The sequence below is a fragment of the Pleurodeles waltl genome, chromosome 2_1, assembly GCF_031143425.1.
Source record: "Pleurodeles waltl isolate 20211129_DDA chromosome 2_1, aPleWal1.hap1.20221129, whole genome shotgun sequence".
NCBI classification, from domain to species: Eukaryota; Metazoa; Chordata; class Amphibia; order Caudata; family Salamandridae; genus Pleurodeles; species Pleurodeles waltl.
In genome coordinates this window covers 350,350,751-350,377,561 of record NC_090438.1, presented here as the reverse complement: position 1 = coordinate 350,377,561, position 26,811 = coordinate 350,350,751, and the positions used below count along the sequence as shown (strand labels likewise).

The 26,811-nt window shown below is 49.0% G+C and overlaps 1 protein-coding gene across 2 annotated transcripts in view; it reads left to right on the top strand.

Moving 5' to 3' along the window:
- Positions 1-26,811, top strand: part of BRWD3 (bromodomain and WD repeat domain containing 3) — a 993,456-nt gene that overhangs the window by 808,898 nt on the left and 157,747 nt on the right. The window lies entirely within an intron of this gene.

The window sequence follows — 26,811 nt, the reverse complement described above, 5'->3', positions numbered from 1 at the left end:
TGGCTTGCTGTCCTGGTGGACAGAGTTGCCCCTGGGGGGGGGAGGACGAGAGTCACACCCCGGGGGTGGAGTGGGCAACACCACTGTGTTGGCCCTGGTGGTACTATCTGCCCATTGCAATACATCTGTGAGCAAAGTAAAGTTAGGTGTTGCACAGATGGTGTCTGTAGATGTGGAGAAGGGTTCCCCATGGGTTAGCTTAGTGGGCCCTGAGAGTATGGACAGAGGGATCCAACTGGAGTCAGGAAGGCGTAGAACTGGAACATGCCCCTGCTGTTGTGGGCCTGGGTCCCTGTTCTATCGCCCCAATCAGGGAAGTACATCAAGGTATTGATTGTTCTCCCCTGGCTTTAGGCTGGTAGGGGGTCGTGTTGGACTTTTGCTTATGCAGGGTCATCCCCAGTCTTTTTTCGCCTCCTGCCTCCTATTTTTTTCTGACATGTTGCTGTTGGCTTTTCAACTCTGAGCACTTTACCACTGCTAACCAGTGCTAAAGTGCATATGCTCTCCTGTTTAAATTGTATGTAAGTGGTTCATCCATGATTGGCATATTTGAGTTACTAGTAAGTCCCTAATAAGGTGCACTAGAGGTGCCAGGGCCTGTAAATCAAATGCTACTAGTGGGCCTGCAGCACTGGTTGTGCCACCCACATAAGTAGCTCTGTAATCATGTCTCAGACCTGCCACTGCAGTGTCTGTATGTGTAATTTTACACTGTAAATTCGACTTGGCAAGTGTACCCACTTGCCAGGTCTAAACCTTCCCTTTCCTTACATGTAAGGCACCCCTAAGGTAGGCCCTAGGTAGCCCCAAGGGCAGGGTGCAGTGTATGGATAAGGTAGGACATATAGTAATGTGGTTTATATGTCCTAACAGTGAAATACTGCCAATTTCGTTTTCACTGTTGCAAGGTCTGTCTCTCTCATAGGATAATATGGGGGCTACCTTTAAATATGATTAAAGTGTAGATTCCCCTAGAGAGTAGATGGACATGTGGAGTTTGGGATCCCTGAACTCACAATTTAAAAATACATCTTTTAGTAAAGTTGATTTTAAGATTGTGAGTTTGGAAATGCCACTTTTAGAAAGTGAGCATTTTCTTGCTTAAACCATTCTGTGACTCTGCCTTGTTTGTGGATTCCCTGTCTGGGTCAGTTTGACAGTTGGGTTGTTTTTCACCTCACACCAGACAGTGACACAAAGGGAGCTGGGGTGTAATCTGCATTTCCTGATTAGCCATCTCTGCTAGGAGGGAGGGGTGGAGTGGTCACTCTCATCTGAAAGGACTGTGCCTGCCTCTGACAATGCTGTCTCCAACCCCCTGGTGTGTGTCTGAGGCCTTGCCTGGGCAAGGCAGGATTTCACAAGAAGGTGTGAGTCCCCTTTGAAGGAAGGTGACTTCAAAGACTAAAATGGGTATAAGAAGGGCACCCAAACTTACAAACTTTAGAAACACTTCTGGAACCAAGAGGAACCTCTGCCTGGAGAAGAGCTGATAGCTGAGGAAAACGTGCTGCCCTGCCTGTGACTGTGCTTTGTGGAGCTTTCCTGCAGTGCTGCTTCTGCCAGAGTAAGAGGGCAAAGACTGGACTTTGTGTGCCTTCCATCTTGAAGAAGAAATCTCCAAGGGCTTGATGTAGAGCTTGCCTCCTGTTGTTGAAGTCTCAGGGATAGCAAAGACTTCTTCCTGCCAGCACCTGGAGTCTCTGGAGAGACCCCTACTCTGCTCTGTGGTGCCCTTCCAGTCCCTGGGACCCTGAAAGGAGAGGCTGGCAGCCTAAGGACAAAAATACACGCACCAAGCGCCGTGCGGAGAAAAGATCGACGCGAATCCGATCGCGGCTGAGAAAACGACGCGACGCCGGTTCCGCAGCTGAGAAACGACGCCGCAGGAAACGCGACCGAAAAACCGACGCCCGGAGCAGGAGAAACGACGCGCAGCATCGCTGACGGAGGCTGAGAGATCGCACCCTGCGCAGCGGGACTTTCGGATCGTCGTGTGGCTGGCTTTTTCAACACGCACCGCCGTGCCGAGTTGTTTTCGACGCACACAGCCGTGCAGGGTTACTTTCGACGCACACCGCCCGTGCGGGGTTATTTTTGACGCAAACCAGGTACATTTTCACGCTAGCAGCGCTAGTGTGTTGTTACAACTACCTAAAGACTCTTTTTATTTTAAACCTTTAAAAAAATCATAACTTGACTTGTGTATGTTGGATTTTTGTCGTTTTGGTCTTGTTTTGTCTAGATAAATATTTCCTATTTTTCTAAACTGGTGTTGTGTCATTTTGTAGTGTTTTCATTAAGTTACTGTGTGTGTTGGTACAAATACTTTACGCCCAGCACTCTGAGGTTAAGCCTACTGCTCTGCCAAGCTACCAAGGGGGGTAAGCAGGGGTTAGCTGAGGGTGATTCTCTTTTATCCTAACTAGAGTGAGGGTCCTTGCTTGAACAGGGGGTAACCTGACTGTCAACCAAAGACCCCATTTCTAACAGTGACCCTCGGGTCCCTCCATTGATTTCAATAGAAAACCTGATGCTGTGTTTGCACAAGGCACCCGGCCGCCCCTATGCCACTGAGGGTGTGCTTTGTGTGCCTTTTTGGGACCCCACACCTCAGTGCTCTACAAAACCCCCCTGGTCTGCTCCCCGAGGACACAGGTATTTACCTGCTAGCAGACTGGAACCGGAGCACCTCTATCTCCATAGGCTCCTATGTTATTTAGGTCCCTCTTTGTTGCTGGTGCTGGGTGTTTGGGGTTAATTTGAACCCCCAACGGTGGGCTGCCTTTGCCCCGGAGACTGAACTTGTAAGTGCTTTACATACCTGCTAAACTAACGTGTACTTACCTCCCCCAGGAACTGTTGAATTTTGCAGTGTCCACTTATAAAATAACTTCTGGCCATTTTAGACAAAACTGTGTACATTATTGTTTTGGTTCAAAGTCCTAACTATACCTATGCAAAGTACCTTTCATTTAATGTACTTACCTGCAGTTTGAATCTTGTGGTTCTAAAATAAAAAAATAAAAAAATATTTTTCTATACTTAAAAAAAAAAACTATTGCCCTGGAGTTAAGTCATTGAGTGTGTGTTCTCACTTATTGTTTGTTTGTGTACAACAAATGCTTAACACTACCCTCTGATAAGCCTAACTGCTCGACCACACTACCACAAATAGAGCATTAGTATTATCTGTTATTGCCTTTGTCAAGCCTCTTGGAGAACCCTTGGACTCTGTGCACACTATATCTCATTTTGATATAGTATATACAGAGGCAGCTTCCTACAGCGGCCTTAAACAAAGCCTGCAGTGGGTAGGCACACCTCCCCCCTGCAGGAACTGCAACACCTGGTAGTGAGCATCAAAGGCTCAGGCTTCTTGTTATAGTGCCCCAGGGCTCTCCAGATAGTGGAAATGCCACCCCCCCTGGACAAAGTCCCCCTTTTGGCGGCAAGTCTGTCAGGAAAGTTAGTAAAAACAAGGAGGAGTGATCACCTCAGCTACGACCACCCCTAAGGTGTCCAGGGCTGAGGTGACCCTCTCCTTGCAAAATCCTCTACCTTGGTTTGGAGACAGGAAACTACAGAGTTAGGTCTGTGTCCCCCTCTCCGAAGGCTACTGCCCTCTGACCCTTGTAATGTCCCTAAATGCAGGATTTAAGGTCTCCCCTGAGCCTAGCTCGTCAGATTCCTGGTGACCGCAAGAAGACAACAAGAAGAAAGAAGGACTGCTAAGCTGACCCCCCAGCAGAGAAAACTGAACACACCAACTGACTTAACCCCAGGCCTACAGTCTTATCTCCAGCTTCTGAAGCCCCTGCTACAAAAAGTTGATTCATCATGCAGGACCAGTGACCTCTTAAAAGCCTCAAGAGGACTGCCTGCACACCAGAGAACCAAGATCTCCCATGGACAGCGGCCCTATCCAGAAAGAACCTCCAACGAAGGAATCCAGAACCGCCCCGGATCCGCGAGTCCTGTCCACTCTGCACCCAATGCCCACGGCCCATGTCCAGGTGGCCCAACCGACTAGAGCTGCTCCAGAGGCAATTATGACCTTGTGTCCACCATGGGTTGACCCCTCCTTGCCCAACAAGACAACGCCTGCAGCCTAAATCCAGAGGGACCCCCCTGACCACAAGAGAACTGGATGAAGATTCTCAATGCCGAAAGGTACCCCTGCACCTGCAGCCCCCTAGGCTTGGGAAAGCCGACCTTTGGTGCACCAATGCTGAGCAGGCGACCCTACTCCTCGTCCAGCCTGTGGTTTTCCTAAACTGACCTCCAGGACCCAGTCTTCAGTCAAATGTGACCCCCGGGGTCTCCTCATTCAGAAGCATTAGGATCCCGACACTTTGTTTGCACCATGCATCTGCCCCCCGTGATGCTGAGGGTGTGTGTTTGGTGATTACCTGTGAGCTTCACCCCCCACCCCCTCTGGTGCTCACCTAAACCCTCTGAAGACTTAGCTGCCAGCAGGCCTGATTAAACTGTCCCTGTATTGCCGGTGGTGGGTGTTTGGTGTTAACTTGAACCCCAACCTGTGGACATCCTAACTCCCGGAGATTGGAACTGTAAGTCTTGTACTTACCTCCAAACTGTACTAACTTTTCTTCCCCCCTAGAACTGTTTCTGAAAATTGCAGTCAACTTTTAAAACCGATATTTGCTATTTGATTGAAAACCATGTAACTCGCCAAATTGAAACAAAGTGGTGTTGATACACATGTTTGATACTTACAAACGTACTTACCTGCAAGCTGACTCTTGTGGTTCTAGAAATAAAGTAACAAAATATATTTTTGCTTTAAAAAAAAAATTGGCCTGGAGTTAGTCATTTAGTATGTGCTTTATTATTGCCTGTGTGTGTACAACAAATGCTTTGCGCTACCCTCTAATAAGCCTAACTGCTCGACCACACTACCACGAAAGAATGCATTCGTATTATCTACTTTAGCCTCTGTTAAGCCTCTGGGGAACCCCTGGACTCTGCACACTATATCATTTTGATATAGTATATACAGAGCCAGCTTCCTACATTGGTGGATCAGCGGTGGAGTCTGCGACTTTGCATTTGCTGAACAATACGTGATCACATGTCTAAATTCCAAAAGTGCCTTTAGTAGCTGCTTTGTGAATTTGACAAATTTTTCTAAATTTGTAAAAGTCTGGTTCGGACTTTGGTTAAGTCTGTTTAGCCTTTCTTTTCTAGATTTAAAAGTTACTCGGGTGGGGGTAAGTAGTAGAAGTAGGTTTTAGTTCCTAAAAGTAATCTCCAACGTATGTAACACAATGAGCAGCTCAGAGGACTTGGTTGTGGAGCTCCACATCACCTCTTACCTGTATCTATGGATAGCAGAGTCAAGGTCCCTCTGCAGACTGAACAAGATTAAAGCAGGGTCCAACCCTTCTGAGGTCAAGCTCCAGGAGCTCTTGACAGATTATACAAGGGACCACCCTGCTGAGTAGGAAGAACTCCCCTCAGATAGTGAAAATGTTAGAGATGAGGAGGATGACCCCCCCCTATCTAACTAGGGAGAACAGGGCCCCAAGGCCCCTGTCTCAAAGAATAGTACTCACAGTAACTGGATCTTCCACAGGGGAGTTCAGTTCCTCTGGGAACATTAAGGGCAGCCTCAGTCAAGGACCTCCTTTTAGCAAGGATGGCCAAAAGGTTAGCTTTGGAGCAAGCTCCTAGCTATAGAAAGGGAGAGAGCAGAAATGGACTCAGCACCCTTTAATGGTGGCAGCAATCTAAATAGGGTCAGAGAGCATTCTAATGGCTTAAAATAAACCAAAGGGATTATCTCTAAATATGAAGAAGGTGATGACATCACCAAATGGTTCACAGCTTTTGAGAGAGCTTGTGCATCCAGAAAACTAAACAAATCTCATTGGGGCGCTCTCCTTTGGGAACTGTTTACTGGTAAGTGTAGGGATAGGCTCCCCACACTCACTGGTGCAATGCTGAATCCTATGACTACATGAACGCTACCCTGATTGAGGGCTTTGGATTTATCACTGAGGAGTATAGAATTAGGTTCAGGGGGCTCACAGAACTTTAAGCCAATCCTCGGTTGATTTTGTAGACTACTCAGTGAAAACACTAGATGTTTGGATAACTGGCAGTGGAGTGCATGACTATGATTGACTTTATAATTTGTTTATGACAGAAAATCTTATAAGTAACTGCTTCAATGACAAGTTGCTTGAATATTAGGTAGACCTAGGTGCAAAATCTCCCCAAGAATTGGGAAAGAAGGCAGACCACTGGGTCATGAAAAAGGTGACTAAAACATCCACTGGGGGGGTGACCAAAAGAAACGGATTACAAAGCCTCCTCAAGATAAGGGTAATGAGACAAAGTAGAGTTTTCTCAAGGGCCCCAAAAACCTGCACAGGAAGATGGGCCCCAAGCCTCTTCACAATCATCACATATAGGTTCAAGGGTAAAAACTTTGATCCCAAAAAGTCCTTGTGTTTCAACTGTCAACAGCAAACTGGAGAATTGGCCTGTCCCAAAAAGATAATCCCCCTAGCACTGCTCTCAGTAGTACTGGTATAGCCAGTCTCCAGGTGGGATCAACAGTGTGTCCAGAGCAAATCAGGGTTCACACTGAAGCTACTTTAGTCTCTGAGGGTGGGGTAGATGTTGCCACACTTTTTGTCTGGCCCCTAACCTGCAAAAATAAAGACAGTACCTCTTGATTAATGGGACCAAGGTCGAAGCCCTGAGGGATACAGGTGCCAGTTTGACCATGGTGATAGAAAAACTGTTTTCCCCAGGACAGTATTTGACTGGACACACTTAACCAGTTGCCAGTGACAGTGTAGCTATCATCCCATAGCTATGGTGACCTGAGAATGGGGAGGGGTTACTGGCCTGAAACAGGTCATGATCTCTTATGCAATCCCAGTGCAATGCTTGCTAGGGAGTGATCTGGTGTCCTCAGTTTGGACTGAGGTAGAACTCAAAACCCATGCAGCCATGCTGGGAATCCCTCAAATGGTGTGTGTAAAAACAAGAGCACAAAGTCGAGCACAGGGTGAAAACGAATTGTTAGAGCCTGGAATAATGCCCAACCTTTGTAGAGAAAGGGCAAGAAGACTTGGGGACCCGCTTCTGAGCAGCAAAAGAAAGAAGACCTCTCTTCTCAAGAGTAGTCTTATCCCCTGAGGGAACTGAGTCCATGGAGCTGGATGCTTATCTGGTAGAGCTCTTAGGCCCAGAGGGATCTTCAAGGAAACAGCTGTGCCAGGGACAAAAGACTTGTTCTACTCTTGAAGAGCTGAGGCAGAAAGCAGCTGCAAAGGAAAAGGGAGATATCAGTGACTCCCACCAGGTCTGTTGCGAAGAGGGCCTCATTTACACAGAGGCCAGAGACCCCAAACCTGGTGCAACCAGGAGAGTGGTAGTGCCTCAGTAGTTTAGGGAATGTATCCTAACTTTGTCCCATGACATCCCCCTCGCTGGGCATCTGAGACAGATAAAAACCTGGAATAGACTTGTCAGCCATTTCTACTGGTCCAATATGTCTCAGAAGATGAAGGAGTTTTGTTGCGCTTATGTCACCTGACAAGGCAGTATTAAGGCAGGTGGCCACCCAAAGCCCTCCTCATTCCACTTCCTGTGGTGGGGTTCCCTTTGATAGGTTTGGTGTGGAAATTGTGGGTCAACTAGAACCACCCACAGCCTCATGAAATCAATACATACTGGGAGTAGTGGATCATGCTACAAGATATCCTGAAGCCATTCCCTTTAGGTCTACTACAGCTCCTGCAGTAGCTTAGATCCTGAATGGTATCTTTACCAGAGTAGGATTTCCTAAGGAGCTGGTTTCTGACAGAGGTACAAATTTCAAGTCAGCTTACCTATAACACATGTGGAATGAGTGTGGCATGACTTATAAGTTCACCACACCTTACCATCCACAAACCAATGGACTTGTTGAGAGATTCAACAAGACATTGAATGCCGTGATCATGGGGCTCCCTGAAAAACTCAGAAGAAGATGGGATGTTCCCCTGCCAAGCTTGCTTTTTACCTACAGAGAGGTGCCTCAGAATGGAGTGGGTTGAGAGAGACCGCTCCATGAGCCTAAACAAGATGTGGTGAACTATGTGCTTCGTCTCTCCTCAAGGATAGTTGAGTATATGGAAAAGGCATCCAAAAACCTTGAGTCCAGCCAACAGCTCCAGAAGCAGTGGCATGATCAAAAGGCTGCACTGGTAGAATTCAAAACAGGGCAGAAGGTATAGGTTCTGGAGCCTGTGGCTCCCAGGGCACTTCAGGACAGATGGAGTGGCCCTTACCCTATTCTAGAAAAGAAGAGTGAAATCACCTACTTGGTAGACCTGGGCACCAGCAGGACACCTAAGAGGGTGATCCATGTAAACCGCCTAAAACTCTGTTGTGACAGGACAGATGTAACCATGCTAAATGGTTATTGACGAGGCACAGGAAGTAGAGTGTGAACCTCTCCCTGACCTCCTCTCACATGATGTAGGAAGCTGGCCTGGTGTGTGGGGAGTTCCTTAGTGTTAGAAATGGGGTCTTATTTGGCAGGGGTATACACCCTTGTCCATGTAGGGACCACAATCCTACTAAGGGTAAGTCACACACAATCCAAATTATCCTGTGCTCACCCTCTGGTAGCTTGGCACTGAGCAGTCAGGCTTAACTTGGAAGGAAATGTGTAAAGTATTTTGTGCAATAAATCATGCAATAACTCAGTGAAAATACCACAAAAATACACCATGAAGGTTTAGAAAAATATAAGATCATCTGATTAAATGAAGGGCAAAACCATCAAGATTTGATAAGCACAAGTGGAAATATCACTTTTGCAATGTTTAGAAGAGTCTTAACTCTTTAAAAATAAACAGTTGTCTCTTGTGTGCGCAAAGTATCTGGTTTGTGTCAAAATTACGTGCACGAAGACCGCAGAGGAGATGATGCATGGAAAAAAGGAAGGTGTGCGTCAGATTTCCTGATGCGCCACAGACTATGCGTTGTTTATTCCCACGCTGCAAGGGCTTTGATTTGATTTGTGGCTTACAGTCTTGGATCCTCACTGCGATGCGGGGTCTTTTGATGTCAAGGAACGATGCGTGAAAATCCTGGCCGTGCGGAGTGAAGTCCCAGGCGCTGCGTCGATCCGGTGTGGCAATGCATCTGAGTTTCTGTCGGCAGGCGCTGTGTCGATTCCTCTCGCAGGAAGTCAGGCTACGTCGTTCCGGCTCGGCAATGTGTCGATCTGGTATGGATGTGCATTGAAGTTACGGCCGCAACATAGGCAAGGCGTCGATCTCCACTCGTGGAGCCACACTGCGTTGTACGGTTTGGTGATTAGGCGATTCTCTCACCATTGGGCAGGATGTGCATCGATTCTGGCAGTCTCTGCGTCGCTTTTCACCGCACAAGGAGTTTCCTTGAAGAGGAGAAGTCTTTATGGCCCTGAGACTTTAGGAACAAGAGGCAAGCCCAATCCAATCCCTTGGAGAGCACGTCTCAGCAGAGGCAGAGGGCAGCAGGGCAACAGCAAGGCAGCAATCCTTGATAGGAAAGCAGTCCAAGTGAGTCCTTTGGGCAGCAAGGCAGCTCCTCTTGACAGGTTGCAGGATCTGGTTCAGAATGTCTGTTCAAGGAATTGTCTTATTTGGTGGGGTCAGGGACCCAGTTTATGTACCCAAAAATGCCTTTGAAGTGGGGAAGACTTCAAAGAGGGTTTTTGAAGTGCACAAGGTCCCCTTTCAGTACAGGTCTGTCTGGCATGGTCCCAATAGGGGGTTTGGCAGTCCATTGTGTGATGGTAGGCCACTAGCTTTTGAAATGTAAGTGTCAAGCCCCTCCACCCTTCCAGCCCAGGAACACCCCTTCAGTATGCAGATGAGTGCAGGTGTGATTGAGTATCCTGTGTTTGTGGTTATCTGGGTGACATGCACAAGGGAGTTTGTCAAACGGCCCAACCCAGACGTGGATTGGACACAGGCTGTAAAGCACAGATGGATTTTAAGTAAGGAGAAATGCTCACTTTCTAAAAGTGGCGTTTCTAACATTGTAATATAAAATCCAACCTCACCAATAAGCTGGATTTTCTATTACCATTCTGGCCATACCAAACATGACCTGTTTACCCCTTTCTGATCAGAATCTACCACTGAAAGAGTATATGAGGGTAGCCCTAATGTTTTCCTATGAAAGAAGCAGGTCTCATGGCAGTGAAAAACACATTTAGGAGCTTTTCACTACCAGGACATATAAAACACACAGGTATATGTCCTGCCTTTTATCTACACAGTACCCTGCCCCATGGGTTACCTAGGACCTACCTTAGGGGTGACTTTTTTGTAGAAAAAGGGGAGTTTAAGGCTTGGCAAGTATTTTTAAATGCCAAGTCGACGTGGCAGTAAAACTGCACCCACAGGTCTTGCAATGGCAGGCCTGAGATGTGGTTAGGGAGCTACTTATGTGGGTGGCACGTGGAACAACCAGTACTGCAGGCCCACTAGTAGCATTCAGTCTACTGGCCCTGGGCACGTGTAGTGCTCTTTTCTAGGGACTTACAAGTAGATCAAATATGCCAAATGGGTAGGAAACAATGTTACCATGTTTAAGGGAGAGAGCGTATGCACTTTAGCACTGATTAGCAGTGGTAAAGTGGGCAGAGTCCTAATACCAGCAAAAACAGTGTCAGAAAAGTGGAGAGAGGCAGGCAAAAATTTGGGGGATGAGCACCCTAAGGCTGTCAGGTCTCATACATAGGTATCATTACCTTATACCAGGTCCAGGTATCCCCCTTATTAGTGAAGAGTAGACAGTGTCTAAAAGCCAGTCTTTTTAGAGGTAGCTGTGGATGAGCAGCCAAGGCTTATGTAGGAAACATGCAAAGTTCATGCAATACCACTGTAGCCACACAGCACTTACACACCTGAAAGAACCACACAGTGTACTTTATTTTAGTGACACAAGAGCTAAAATACTGGATAGGTAACTCTCCAATAGGAGGTAAGTAAACACACTATATATGTACAGTAACAATCAGGAATAGGCATAAAAAGTAATAGAAAACAATGAAAAGCAATATGCAATACTGAAAGCCTAGGTGGAGTCCAAACCCTATACTAAGAATGCAAAGTTCGAGTCCCCACCCAAGGACGTGGAATCGGTAGAGAGGAGCTGGAGGTACTAGGAACTCCTGAGGTGCCACCCAGGTACCAGAAGGAAAGAGGTAAGTTACTGGTTTCCCCCAAACCACCCGAAAGGACTTCAGAGAAGGATATTGCAAGACCCAGATGAGACTGCAAGCAACCAAAGGTGTACCCTGAAAGAGGAAGACCTGGAAAAGAAAGGGAAAAAGTCCAGTTCCAGTTGGAGTGTCCAGTGGTGGCAGGAGCCACTACCCACCCGCCTGTGGATGCTGAAGTTGGTCGATGGTGAGACAAAGGCAGTCAGCAATGCAACATTGGAGCGAATGAGAGGTCCTGGATGATGCAGTCGACACCCTATGCCGGATGAAGGATTGTAGTCAGTCTGTGGTGTGGAAAAACCAACAAACAAGTCTTGGCAAAGGCAAATGTTGCGGTTGGAGGAAAAGTGGAGCTCCTGAGGACCAGCAAGCTCCAAGGGGGACACAATCCACGGGGGAGTCCCAGGCGTCCCTCAGCAGTACAGAGAGTCCAACGAAGAGGAGGCAGCCCCCATAGAAGACTCACAGGCGAGGAGCCCAGCATTCGCAGGAGACCCACACAGCACACCTGAGGAGAGGTCCCACGTCGCAGGAGAATCATGCAAAGGGCTGTGCATCGCAGGGAAGAGCCTGCAGATCCCTTGGAGGTGATGCCAACAAGCCTTAGTGGCTGCAAGAGATGTGGTGTACGGGGGTACTGTCTTGCATGGGAAGGCAAGGGCTTATCTTCACCAAAGTTGAACAGCTGGCAGAGAGGACCAAAGGGACCATTCCAGACCACTAGCCATAATGCAGGATCCACGCAGCTCAGGATGAGAGGAGATCCACGCAGCCGGTCATCGCTGCAGTTGGTGCCTGCAGATGCAGTGAAGTGACTCCTTCACTCCAAGGGAGATTCCTTCTTGTTTCTTGTTCAGACTGAAGACTTGCCGCCCTTAGAGGATGCACAGCCGGGGAAATGTTGCAGTTGCTGGAAGGAGCCGGAGAAACAATGTTGCAGAGCAGAGTCATCGCTGTAGCTGCAGATTGAAGGTTCATGTAGAGTCCTATTGCGGTTCTAGTGGCCAGAAGTTGAAGTGAACAGTGCAAAAGAGTCCTGCTGGAGTCTTGCCCATCGAATCTGAAGATCCACCAAAGAGGGAGACCCTATATGGCACTGGAAGGGAAATTGGTCACCTAGCCAGGTAACCACTTATCAGGAGTTGGCTGTGATGTCAACTGCCTGACCAGCCACTCAGATGCTCCCTGAGGCCTCTGCCCACCTTGGATTCAAGATGACGAATCAAGAAGCCATCTGGAGGAGCTCTGGGCACCACCCCTGGGATCACTTCCCTTTCCATTTTCCAATTTCACGCCAGAGCAGGGACTGGAGGTCCCTGAACCTGTGCAGACCGGTTTATGTAAGGAGGACACCAAATGTGCCCTTCAAAGCATTCCAGGGTGTTACCCCCTTGATCTGCCTTTCTAGGCTGGAGCTGTTCAAGCAGCAGGAGGGCAGAAACCTGCCTGAGGGGTGGCAGCAGCGTGGGCTGCCCAGAGAACCCTAGAAGGCTGGTAGGAGCAATGCTGGGGGTCCTCTAAGGAGTCCTCAGAGTGCATCAAATCATACAACCAATACTGGCAATAGTGTTGGGATATGATTCTGACATGTTTGATACCAAACATGCCCAGGTTCGGAGTTACCATTATATAGCTGGACATAGGTAGTGACCCATGTCGAGTACACACGTAAAATGGCATCCCCGCACTCACGAAGTCCAGAAAAATGGATCTGGAGTTTGTGGGGGCACTTCTGGTCATGCAGGGGTGCCCCCACACACAGGTACCTACACCCTGCCCTCTGGGCTAGGAGGGCCTACCATAGGGATGACTTAGAGTGACCTAGTGCAGTGACCTGTATTGAAAAGGGTGCTTGCACCCTTTCACGCAGGCTGCAATGGCATGCCTGCAGATGCACTTTGCATGGGCTGCCCATGGGTGACATAATACATGCTGCAGCCCATGGGGGACCCCTGGTGCCCCAATGCCCTGGGTATCATACACTAGGGACTTATACGGGATCACCAGTATGCCAAATGTGGGGTGTATATGGTCTAAGCAACCAAGTTTAAAGGGAGAGAGCACAGTCACTGGGGTCCTGGTTAGCAGGATCCCAGCGAACCCACTCAAAACAGGCAAAAAGCAGGTGTAACCATGCCAAAAAGAGGGTACTTTCCTACACATGACCCTAAGGTTGGGTCAGTTGATGGAGTTGTCTACTCAGACACCCTCACTGCCCAACAGCAAGCTGACTGCAGGCAAGTGGTACAGCAGTTTGCTGTGCTCTCTTCTTTGACCCCTGGACAGACACATGTGTACCCATGATGTGGACACAGGAGACCGTTTACCTGTCAAAACAAACATCTATAGACAGTCTGACCAAGCCAAAGCGAACATCAAAGTGAAAGTCCACAAGATGCTGGATTTAGGGGTTATTGAGCCCTCTGACAGTCCCTGGGCTAGCCCAGTGGTCTTAGTCCCCAAAACTCAATCCAAAGATGACAAAAGGCAGATAATGTTTTGTTTGGACTATAGGGGTCTCAACTCTGTCACCAAGACAGATGTTCACCCTATAGCAAGAGCAGGTTAACTTATAAGCAAATTGGGTGCAGCTAAATTCCTCAGTACCTTTGACTTAACTGCAGGGTACTAGTAAATCAAAATGACACCTGGAGCAAAAGAAGAGACTGCATTATCTACACCTGGTGGGCATTGTCAGTTTACTGTTATGCCCTTTGGTTTAAATAATGCTTTGCCACCTTCCAAAGGTTGGTGAATCAAGTCCTTGCTGGTTGGAGTCCTTTAGTGCAGCATCATCTCCTCCTAGCAGGATCACCTGATCAACCTGGGGAAGATTTTGCAGGCTTTGCAATCAGCAGGCCTCACTAGTAAGGCATCAAAGTGCCAGACAGAGCAGGGCTCTGTTGTATACTTGTGCCACCTTGTAGGTGGAGGCAAAGTGCAACCCTTATAGCCCAGGATCCAGACAATTCTGGACTGGGAAGCTCCAAGAACCCAGACACAAGTCAGGGCATTCCTTTGCTTGACTGGGTACTACAGGAGGTTCGTGAAGGACTATGGCACCGTTGTGGCCCCGCTCACAGAACTTACCTCTAAGAAGATGTCCAAGAAAGTGAACTGGACTATGAGCTGTCAAAAGGCCTTTGACACCCTGAAAGAAGCAATGTACTCAGCACCCGTTCTGAAATCTCCAGATTACTCAAAACTTTTAATTGTGCAGACAGATGACTTTGGACATGGAATAGAAGTGGTCCTATCCCAAATCAATAATGATGGCTGTAGGAAAATGCCTCTGTGGCATGGTTACCCCCTAACGTTTTGCCTTTTGTTGATGCTAGTTATGATTGAAAGTTTGCTGGGACCCTGCTAACCAGGCCCCAGCACCAGTGTTCTTTCCCTAGACCTATACCTTTGTCTCCACAAATAAGGGCTGCAGCATGTTTTATGCCACCCTGGGGACCCTTCACTCAGCCCATGCACACTGCCTCACAGCTTGTGTGTGCTGGTGGGGAGAAAAGGACTAAGTGGACATGGCAATCCCCTCAGGGTGCCATGCCCACAACTCACTGCCTATTGCATAGGTAAGTCACCCCTCTAGCAGGCCTTACAGCCCTAAGACGGTGCACTATACCACAGGTGGGGGCATAGCTGCATGAGCACTATGCCCCTACGGTGTCAAAGCCAATTCTTAGAGTATAAAGAGTATATGGTCTGGGAGTTAGTCAAACATGAACTCCACAGTTCCAGAATGGCTACACTGAATACCTGGAAGTTTGGTATCAGCACAATAAATCCACACTGATGCCATTGTGGGATTTATTGAGAAAAACACAGAGGGCATCTTAGAGATGCCCCCTGCATGCCAGCCCAACTACTAGTGCTAGGCTGACCAGTTTCTGCCAGCCTGCCACATCCAGACGGGTTTATGGCCATATGGGGTGAGTGCCTTTGTGCACTCTGTGACCAGGAACAAAAGCTGTCCTGGGTGGAGGTGCTTCACACGTCCCCCTGCAGGAACTGTTAAAACCTGGCAGTGAGCCTCAAAGGCTCCAGCTTGGTTTTACAGCACCCCAGAGCACTCCAGCTACTGGAGTTGCCGCCCCCTGGACACAGCCCCCACTTTGGGCAGCAAGTCCAGAGGAGATGATGAGAAAAAAAAGGAGTCACCCTCCAGCCAGGACAGCCCCTAAGGTGTCCTGAGCTGAGGTGACCCCTGCCTTAGAAAATCCTCCATCTTGCTTTGGAGGATTTCCCCCAATAGGATTAGGGATGTGCCCCCCTTCCCACAGGGAGGAAACACAAGAAAGGTGTAGCCACCCTCAGGGACAGTAGCCATTGGCTACTGCCCTTCAGCCTTAAAGACCCCCTAAATTGTGTATTTAGGGGTGACCCTGAACCCAGGAAAACTGATTTTTTGACGACCTAAAGAAGGACTGCTGACCTGAAAGCCCCGCAGAGACGACGGAGACAACAATTGACTTGGCCCCAGCCCTACCTGCCCGTCTCCAGACTCAAAGAACCTGCAACAGCGACGCATCCAGCTGGACCAGCGACCTCTGCCGACTCAGAGGACTGCCCCGCAACACAAAGGACCAAGAAACTCCCGTGGACATCGGCTCTATCTAAGCTACAAAGCAGAAACCATCGTTAAAGGGACTCCAGCCTCACTCCGGAAGCGTGAGTCCCCAACACTCTGCACCCAACTCCCCTGGCTCGTGTCCAGAGAAACCAACTCTGCAGCGAGGACACCCAGGTGGCTCCCACAAGGTGGGCACTCTGAAACGACCTCATTGCACCCTCACGGCGACCCCTGCAGAGAGAATCCAGATGCTCCCCCTCACCGCGACTGCCTGGTAACAAAGAATCTGACTCCTGGAAGAAGCACTGCACCCGCTGCCCCCAGGCCCGGGAGAAACCAACTACCGGGCAGGAGTGACCAGCAGGCGGCCCTCATTGCTGCCCAGTCAGTGGCTGGCCCGAGAAGCCCCCCTGTGCCCTGCCTGCATTGCTGGAGTTGCCCCCGGGTCCTTAAATTGATTTCAATACTTAATCCAACACCTACTTTGCACACTGCACCCAGCCGCCCCTGTGCTGCTGAGGGTGTATTTTGTGTGCCTGTTTGTGACCCCCCCCCCCCCTCCCCCCACTCCAGTGCTGTACGTAACCCCCCTGGGCTGCTCCCCGAGGACGCAGGTGCTGCTAGCAGACTGGAAACAAAGCACCCCTACTCTCCATTGGCACCTATGTTATTTTGGCCTTAATTTGACCTCTGCACCTGACCATCTCTGTGTTGCTGGTGCTGGGTGCTTGAGGTTGACTTTAACCCCCAAAGGTGGGCTAACCGGAGACTGAACTTGTAAGTGCTTTACTTACCTGCTGAACTAACTTGTACTTACCTCCCCCAGGAACTGTTGATTTTCGCACTGTCCACTTTTGAAATAGCCTATTGCCATTTTTGCCAAAACTGTGTACCTTAATGTTTTACTTCAAAGTTCCATACTTACCTATGCCAAGTACCTTACAATTTATATATTAACTTGAATTCTGAATATTGCGGTCCTAAAATAAATTAAGAAAATAATATCTTTCTGTATAAAAACCTATTGGCCGTGAGTTAAGTCTTTGAGTTTGTGTTCTCATTTATTTCCTGTGTGTTTACAACAAATGCTGAACACTACCCTCTGATAAGCCTACTGCTCGACCACACTACCACAAAGAGCATTAGTATTATCTATTATTTCCACTATCAACCTCTAAGGGGAACCCTTGGACTCTGTGCGGCCTATCTCAACTTCTTACAATGGCAAAGGCCAACCTGTTGCTTTTATTAGCAGGAGGTTGTGCCACAGAGAGCAGTATTGGAGTGCTATTGAGAACAAGAAGCCTTTGCTGTGGTTTGGTGTTTGAAGATGTTGACCCCATTCATGTTTGGCTCTCACTTCCTTGTTCAAACTGACCACAGGCCTCTCAGATGGCTCATGCAGATGAAAGGTGAAGATCCCAAACTGGGAATGGACTTCACAGTGGAACATACACCTGGGACTGACAACACCAATGCAAATGGCCTTTCCAGGTTCTTACACATAAAAGATGAAGACTCTCTTGGGAAATGTTAGTTTCACCCTCTTCCGTTTGAGGGGTTGGGGATTAAAGGGGGTGTCATGTAGGTAAGCACCCTTTTTGGCATGGTTAGCCCCCACTTTTTGTGTGAGATCTGATGTGATTTCGACTAAAAGTGCACTGGGTTCCTGCTAACCAGGTTCTTAGTGCCAGATCTCTTTCCCTAAACTGTTACAGTTGTTTCTCTCAATTGGCACCACCTTTAGCGCCCACTGTAAGTCCTGAATAAATGGTACTCCTAGTACCTAGGGCTTGGGGTACTAAAGCAGCACGCTTAGGGCTGCACCACAAACTGTGCTACCCCCAGAGACCTTGTAACAGACACATGCAGTGCTGCCCTCACAAGTTGTCTCTTGGTGCAGACCAAATTGAAAATACGACCTGTCATATATCCCCATGTGCCCCGTCCCCCACCGCTGTATGTGATATTTGTACGTCACCCTACTGAAGGCCTATACCCCTAAGGAAGGGTGCATTGTATCAAATGTGGAGACATATCTGCATGAGCAGATATGCCCCTACTATGTCCTTGTCAATTCATAGGCATAGTAAGTGAAGAAGGAAGCCATTTTGAGTGCATGTGCTGGACACTGGTCATTAGAAGTTCCCCAGCTACATGGTGGCCTTACTGAAACTAGTAATGTTTGGTATCAAACTCTTGTATTATTAAACCCTCACTGAATCCAGTGATGCATTTATCTGATAGAGACTTCTAGTTGCAGATTCCTTACCTTAGAATTGCCCCCAGGCGTCAGACTGGAACTGGAGATTTTTCTTCGAGCAGTACCCATGCGCACCGTCAGGTGGTGTTGGTCGACTCTGTGGGCGTTGGTAGCGTTGTGGTCACTGTGATGATGTTGTGGTCCTATATAGGCGCCACCCTGGCACGCTAACATCAGTTTTTTTTGTTGTTGTTTTTTCCGCTCCAGCCTACATGAAGATCCAAGAGAGGAGCTACCCCTAGTCATTTTTTGACTAACTGCATCACTTTTGATGAATACTTTTTGACGAGTTTAGGATGCGTTGAGGTGGTTTTAAACCCTGCGACTCCTATCACCGAATGATGTCGGTAACAGATCCGCATCTCGTCTGCCTTTGGTGTCTGGAGTGCCACCACGACCCCAAGTCGTGCCCTGAGTGTCAGGCCGTGAACCTGAAGGCTTTGAGGGAGCGGTCCTTGAAGCTCATGGCGACCCGGCACCCGAGTCTGGTTCACTCCTGGTATCATTCGAGAGAAAGGTCAGGAGACCGCTTGCGAAGTCATCACCACTCCTCTTCGTCCAAGCCCTCGAGTCGATCGGGTCACACAAAAAAAGAAGTAGAAGAAGGCCATACGTTCTTTGACTTCACCCTGTCGCGCAGACTACACCATGCAGGAAGAGCATTGATGCTATGAGCCTTTGCCTGCGGAGTCTTCGTCTGGGTCGGCTCCACACCTCCCCCACTTTCTGGGAGTCAAAGGCACCCCTGCCCAGTTGAAAGAGTTCTATGAGGCCATGCGCCCGTCTGTTGGAAGCTGACCTGGTTTGTGGTGAGCACCTATGGTGTTATCACATTATTCCAGGTATACCCTATAAGTGACGTGTAGGCAGTGTCTAGGAAGCCAGGGCTCTCTAGAGATAGCTGTGGATGAGCAGCCAAGACTTATCTAGGAGACCTGCAAAGCTTATGCAACACCTCTGCATTCACACAGCATTTACACACATGAAAGAACCACACAGTGTTACAAAAATAAACATACTTTATTATAGTAACGCAAATACACAATAATGTGTAGGCAATACCCCAATTGGAGGTAAGTAAGCAACTTCTCTCATTTTTAAATTGATGCTGACAGACCATCATTCTTAGCAGTGATAGTGGCCATGTGCAAACACTAGTAATTTATTTTGCCTCATTTCTTTCCTTCTCACTCCAAACAGATAAAAGAGAGACAGCATATGCTTGATACAGGAATGGTATTGAATTTTTATATTTATCACTTCTATGAATATGCAGTTGCATGCAAGTTGTGTGTATTTCTTTATTTCTTAGGCGCAAAACAAAGCCTTTCCTGTGAATTGTTGTTTCTTTAAGGATCTGTTGTGAACTGCAGATAGTTTCAGGAAGAGGCTTTTAAAAGCAGATTTTTTTACCTTACAATATTCCCCAGGCATCAGATTGGATCTGGAAGTTCTTGAGCAGTACCTCTGCTCGCTGGTAAGTGACGCCTTTGACTCTGTGTCGATGTTGTCCTCACCTGATGTGAATCTGTGGTTAGATAAGAGTCTTTACCAGAAAAGACGTTACCAAAGGTAAGTAAATTGTTCATTAGTTCCTGGAGGAAAAATGCTTACTTATAAACTCTTAGGAGAGGTCCTGGGTATCTAAAAGGCAGCCGCAAGGTATTGCCTGGATTCAGGCCTGAAGAGTGAGGCATGTTTTGAATGTGCTTTTCTTCAAGAGTTCTTGTTTTAAATATTTTGGCTAATTCTTTATGTATTCTGTGGGCACTTCTAATTTTAGAAATACAATACGATTCTTCTAACTGCAGACTCCTCACCTTTTGAATACTCGATTGGATCTGGAAATTTCAAGCAGTAGCCCTTTGCACCTGTAGGTGGCATGCTGTGGCTCTTTGTCAACATTGTTCCACTCTAGAAGTGGCATATGGAGCTGCATATAAGCTCCACCCAAGTACGCTTTTGTCAGTTCCTTTCTTTTTGTGTCACCAGACTGGGATCCGGAGCTACCCGTTCTCCCTCACAAGCAAAATTCTACAGGCCTCTTTAAAATGTATGTGAGAAATCTAGTTTGCAAGGGACAATGTCACTTCCTAAAACCAGAGTTCAAACCTAGCTGGCACTGTCGCAAGGTGACGGATCGCTTCCAGATTTGTCTTTGGTGCTTGGGGTCGGACCACGACTCCAAGGCCTATAGCGACTGTGCCTTGATGAACCCGAAGGCCATCTCAGCCAAGGCTTTATGTTGCCAAACACTGGAAGACCTAATGCCGTTACCATTCGAAAGAACAGTCCGGAAGTTGTTACCCGGGCACATCTTCTTTGTGGTTGAAATAGTAAAGTCCAAGAAGAAGCAGAACTTGGATCCTCCCTGCCACTCAAAATCCTTAGAAGGTGCTAGAACTTAGACATGCCTCTTTGTCTCGCTTCCGAGCTTGATCTCTTTTAGAGCTGATTCAGTCTCTCTTCCAGGACCTTCAGTGACATGGCAGAATTTCTGTGATGCCATGTTGCGCCTCATCAATCCCTCTACCACAACCCTTGATGGAAGGTGAAGCTCAACCTATAGTTCTCTGAGTCTGAGCTGACACCACTTCAACTTTGACCATGGCCATGTCCTGATCTCTTTGAGCCACAGCCTCCCAGCAACCCAATGGACACTAAAACCTTGCCCTTATCTCAAGGAGGGCCCCAGATTATTCACAATTTTTTAGGCTCGCACTCTGACAACGATCGCTATAATGAAAGGGATGACTTTGTTCGGCAATACACTAAATACAGGTAGTATGATGAACTACAAAATGCCAGTGGGCTTGATAGTTCTCCAGACAGTTGACTGGTATCTCCACGTGAACGTGCTACTTAGGAAAGTGCCTCCTTTGCAGTGGTGATGCGTAGGGCGCTAAGGTCCTTGACCTTTAGTTGTCTAATATGGAGGTGAAAACTAGTATACTTAGTGAATTACTCCATCCCAGACAGAATACTACAGAGCCCATGTTGCCTTTTAATGAGGCCCTTATGGCCAGTCCTCTGGAACACGGGCAAAGCCATGTTCTGGGCCAGCAGTAAATAAGCGGATAATGATGCACCATTGCCCTTCCCTAGGTGGTCTGGCTTTCTTAACACAGCACCCTATCCCAATCAATCAATCAATCAAAAAAATGTATAAAGCGTGCTACTCACCCGTGAGGGTCCCAAGGTGCTTTGGGGGGAGAGGGGGGGCAAGAGGGTCACTGTTCGAACAACCAGGTTTTGAGGTTCTTTCTGAAGAGCAGGAGGTCTTTGGTTTTGCGGAGGTTGGTGGGGCGGGAGTTCCAGGTTTTGGGGGCGAGGTAGGAGAAGGACCTGCCTCCTGTGGTGGTGCGTTAGATGCAGGGGACTGTGGCTAGGGCGAGGTTGGCTGATCGGAGGTTGCAGGTGGGAGTGTGGAAATTCACTATTTCGTTGAGGTATGTCGGCCCGGTGTTGTGGAGGGATTTATGTGCGTGGATGAGGATCTTGAATGTGATTCTCTTGTTTATGGGGAGCCAGTGAAGGGTTTTGAGGTGTGGTGAGATTCATTCGTGCAGGGGAGGCCAAGGACGAGGCGTGCGGCTGTGTTCTGGATTCTCTGGAGTTTGCATGTGAGTTTGAGTGTGGTGCCGGCATAGAGGGCGTTGCCGTAGTCTAGTCTAGTCTGCTGCTGATGAGTGCATGGGTGACTGTCTTCCTGGTCTCTGGGGGAATCCATTTGAAGGATTTTTTTTAGAGTGTGGAGTGTGTGGAAGCAGGAGGAGGTTAGAGCATTGATTTGCTGTGTCATGGAGAGGGAGGGGTCCAGGATGATGCCGAGGTTGCGTGCGTGGTTTGCGGGGTGGGTGTGGGTCCTAGGGCGGTGGGCCACCAGGAGTCGTCCCATACGGTTTTGTTGGGGCCGAAGATGATGATCTCGGTTTTGTTGGAGTTAAGCTTGAGGTGGTTAGTTGTCATCCAGTTGGTAGTGTCGAGGAGAGCTGCGAGTAGGTTGGTTTTGGCGGTGGTGCGGGTGAGGGAGAGGATGAGTTGGGTGTCATCTGCGTAGGAGAGGATAGTGATTCCGTGTGATCGGAGGATGTTGGCTAGGGGGATCATGTATATTTTGAAGTGTGGGGGGCTGAGAGAGGACCCTTGGGGGACTCCGCAGATGATCTTGGTGGTGGTGGAGTGGAAAGGTGGGAGGCGGACTCTCTGGGTCCGGTCAGTGAGGAAGGAGGTTAGCCAGTCTAAGGCTTTGTGGCGAATTCCTATGTTGTGGAGGATTGTGTAGTGGCAGATAGTGTCAAAGGCTGCGGAGAGGTCTAGGAGGATGAGTGCGACGGTCTCGCCTTTGTCGACTTTGGTCCTAGTGTCGTCAGTGCATGCGATGAGGGTGGTTTCCGTGCTGTGGTTCTTGCGGAACCCGGATTGTGAGGGGTCAAGAATGTTGTTTTCTTCGAGGTAGTGGGATAGGCGGGTGTTGACTAGTTTCTCTGCGACCTTGGCGGGGAAAGGGAGGAGGGATATGGGGCAATAGTTGGAGAGGATCTCTGGGTCGGCTTTGGCTTTTTTTTAGGAGGGTGGTGATATCTGCGTGCTTCTTGGGGTCTGGGTAGGTGGCGGAGTCGAAGGAGGAGTTGATTATGTCGCAGAGTATGGGGGCAATGGTTGGGCTGGCTTTGTTGTAGATGCGATGTGGACAGGGGTCGGAGGGGGATCCGGAGTGGATGGTGTTCATGTTTTTTTCGGTTTCTTCGTGTATGGTGGGGGTCCAGGTGGTGAGTGTGGTGGGGGGATCATGAGTGGGGTAGAGTTGGGTGAGTGTGGGGTGCGTGTGGTGGGTGTGTGTGGTATGAAGCTGTTGTGGATGTCCAGGATTTTGTGGTGGAAGTGGTTGGAGAGGGCATCAAATAGGGGCTGTGTGTGTGAAGGGTGTATGTTGCTGGCTTTGGGTTTGGCTAGTTCATTAATGATGGTGAAGAGTTCTTTGCTGTTTTGAGAGTTGTTGTCAAGGCGTGTCTTGTAGTGGTATCTTTTTGGCGGTGCGTATGAGTTGGTGATGGGTGCGAATGGTGGCTTTGAGGGTGGAGAAGTTGGTTGTGGAGGGTTCTTGTCACCATATTTTCTCCGCTTGGCGGCATTTGCGCTTGGAAGCTTGGAGTTCGGGGGTGAACCATGGGGCGTTCTTGATGTTGCAGGTGGCGATGTGTTTTCTGAGGGGGGCTAGTGTGTCTGCGCAGGTAGTGATCCATTTCGAGAGGTTGTGTGCTCCTGTGTTGGTGTGGGGGGGGGGGGGGTTGTGGGCCAGTTGGGAGTTCAGGCGTTCTGTGGGGATCTTGTCCCACATGCGGTAGGGTGTGGTGTGTTGATGGTGGTGTGTGGGGGGTTTGGCGAAGGAGAAGTGGACGCCGTGGTGGTCAGTCCAGAGGAGTTCGGTAATGTGGATGTAGGCTATGTGTTGGCTTGAGGTGAAAATAGCGTCAAGCGTGTGTCCTGCTGCGTGGGTGGGTGCGGTGACCAGTTGTTTGAGTCCGAGGTTGGTGAGGTTGTCTATGAGGGAGGTAGAGTTGTGGTGTTGTAGGTTCTCCAAGTGAAAGTTGAAGTCACCGAGGAGGATGTAATCTGTGGAGGTGAGGGCGTGCGAGCTGATGGTGTCGGCGATGGTGTCGCAGAAGGCGGGGCGTGGTCTGTAGATTAGTGTACCTCTGAGGGTGGAGTTGTTGTTAATGTGGATTAGGAAGTGCATGTGTTCTGTGTTGTCAATAGTGTCTTGGGAGCTGGTGGTGACTTTGATGGTGTCCCTGTGTAGGATGCGATGCCACCCCCTGGCCTGTTGAGGCGGTCTTTGCGTTGGAGTTTGTATCCCCTGGGGGTGGCGATGGCTATGTCTGGTTCCGAGGAGGGGTTGGTCCAGGTTTCCGCGAGGAAGGCGATGTCAGGTGAGTGTGATGTGATGAGATCCCAGAGTTCTATGGCATGTTTGTGAAGGGAGTGGGTGTTGAGGAGCAGGCAGTTGAGGTGGGAGGTGTTGGTGTGGTGCATGAGGGTGTTGTTCCTGAGTGTGTTCTGGTTGTGGGGTGGTGTGTGGCGGGGCTGGTTGGTGGGGGTGGGTGGTGTGTATTGTGTTGGGGGTGTTGTGTTTGTTGTCGGTGGGTCACTATGGTTGGTGTGTGATGTGGGGGGTGAGGAGCAGGAGAAATGACAGGCGAGGCAGTTGAAGGGGCCATGAGTGTGTGTGGGGCTGGAAAGGGTGCAGGTGGGGTGAGGGCCTGGGTTGAGTGAGTGGAGGGTGAGGGGGGAGTAGGTTTGTTTGAGAAGGCCAGGGGGACTGGCGCTGGGCGCGGTCTTGGCGCAGACGGGCTTGCCTTTGGCACGTCTGCTGGGTGCGTCCGCACCGCAGCTGCCATAAATGGGGAGGGAGGGAGTGGCAGCTGGGAGGAGGGAGGGCTGGACGAATGGGAAGGCTGGGGGGGTGGGGCCGCAAGGGACGCAGCGGCAGGGGAATCCTCTAAGAGAGGAGAGGGAGAACGGTGAGGAGGAGGGGGGAGGCGGGAGGGGCCACAGGGGACACAGAGAGTTTAGTGGTGCAAGCCCCCACGAGTAGTGTCAACCCAAACATGCTACCATGCACCATCTCACTGGAAAGACAATCCGAGCCCTTCGAAACGTTTGGAAAACGCATATCCTCTTCTACCAGTCTGGCATCAATATACGCCAAAGCCAACTGGCTATTGGGCCAATGCACTCACAATACACAATTCTTTCTGTCGCTCAGGTACTACCTGCTATTGCAGAAGACTTGCACCCCACTCTTACTCAGGCCACTTAGGGTTGCAGTGATGTGGGAAAATTCAGGACTCACTCTGGGCTAAATAACATTAGTGCCTTTGTCAGGCAATAGGCACCAAGGTGACACCTCAAAGACATGCCTGGATGCGATCTACATGCTTATCCGGGAATGTCCAATCTTCCCAAATGGACTTGCCCTTTGACTGCTCTCTCCTGTTCGGGGGAAAAAAGCAGACTCAGCCTTCCAGACAACAGGGTCGCAGCATGCTCCTTAGTCCTGTCTGCCCCAATGTGTGTTGGTTCCGCTAGCGTTTTGACCCCCTATGTGGCTATGGTTAGGGTTTTCAATATCACCAATAAATGCCAGCTCAGCCTGCCCAGAAGACCATACAGCCCTTTTGTGGCTGTGTCTGTGGCCACGGCGCCCACAGAGACCGTGGACAGCAAGGACAGTGAGCAGCCCAGTTCTCAGCCCCTACAACTACTGAAGTAGCAAAACCTCTTTAGCCAAACTTTCGAAGCCAGAGTCTGTCATTTTCTCTCAGGGTTGCAAGCAATCACTTTCAACAAGTGGCTCCTTCAAATTGTCTTACAGGGCACTAAACGTCTGTTTTTTTTCATTCGCCACACCTTCCAATACCTTGAAGAGAGTTGGCAGAGGACCATCTATCCATTTTACTGCAGGAAGTATAGGCCCTTCTCGCCTAAGGAGTGATAGACAGGGTGCCGGCATCAGAAGAGGGAGCTGGCTGTTACTCCAGCTTCTTTCAGGTGCCAAAGAAGGATGGATGATTTTGTCCTAGTTTAGAATGTCACCCTCTCACTTTTTCTGAGAAAAGATACATTCAGCATGCTCATCCTAGCCCAGTTCTTGTTTGCCCTTGACCCTGCAAACTAGATGGAGCATTGGACCTCCAGGATGCTAATTTCCACATACCCGTCCTGCAGGCCCACCATTATTACCTGTGGTTCACAGTGGGGTAAGAGCACTTTCAGTTTGCAGTACTCCACTTTGGCCTCGTCAGTGCCCCTTGGGTGTTCGCGAAAATGATGGTGGTGGTTGCAGTGCATTTTCGGAGGTCGGGTACCAATTTTCTTATATCTCTATGACTGGCTGTTAAAGGTATGCTTGCCCCAGGCGGGTGTTACCCATCTTCGTTCTATGGCGAACTTCTTGAAATCCTTGGGGTTCATTGTCAGCATGCCAAAATTACACCTAAATTGGCAGACCCTCCATTTCATCTTAGTTATTTTGAACACAGTGCAGTTTTTTGTTTTTCCCCCAGAGCATAGACTCCAAGACATTCAGGCTCTGATTCTGGGGTTTCAAACTGTCTTGTATCTCTGAGGATGACATTGAGGCTCCTGGGGCTGATGGCCTCATACCCTGCTGGTTAAGCATTCCAGATGGCATATGAAAGCTCTGCAGTGGGCTCTGAAGTCCCAGTTAGTACAGCATCAGCTCTGCGACTATGCCCAGCTTTCAGGAGAGACTGCAAAAGACCTACAGTGATGTCTGCTGGGTCGACCTTGGGGCAGCAGCAGACTCCTCTCCCTTCACTCACTCAGATCTCATATTGGTGACTAATACATCACTTTTTAGTTGCGGTGACAATCTGGGAGAGGTGAAGATCAAAGGAATCTAGTCTCTGGTAGAGGCATGACTCCATCTCAGTCTTGTAGACATGTGATTCATTTGCTTGGCATTGAAAGCCTTCCCATCTATCAAAGGAAGGCTGGTGCAGGTGCTCAGTGAAAATACCACCACCATGTTGTACTTCAACAAGCAGGGCGAGGTGAGGTTTTGTCCCCCTGTGTCAGGAGGCGCTACGCCATACCCCCTGGTGAGATACCGGAACACCAATGTGGACAAACTCAGTCACTGACGCCTAGCGGATCACTAATGGCAGCTAAACCTGGAGGTGGCACATGGTC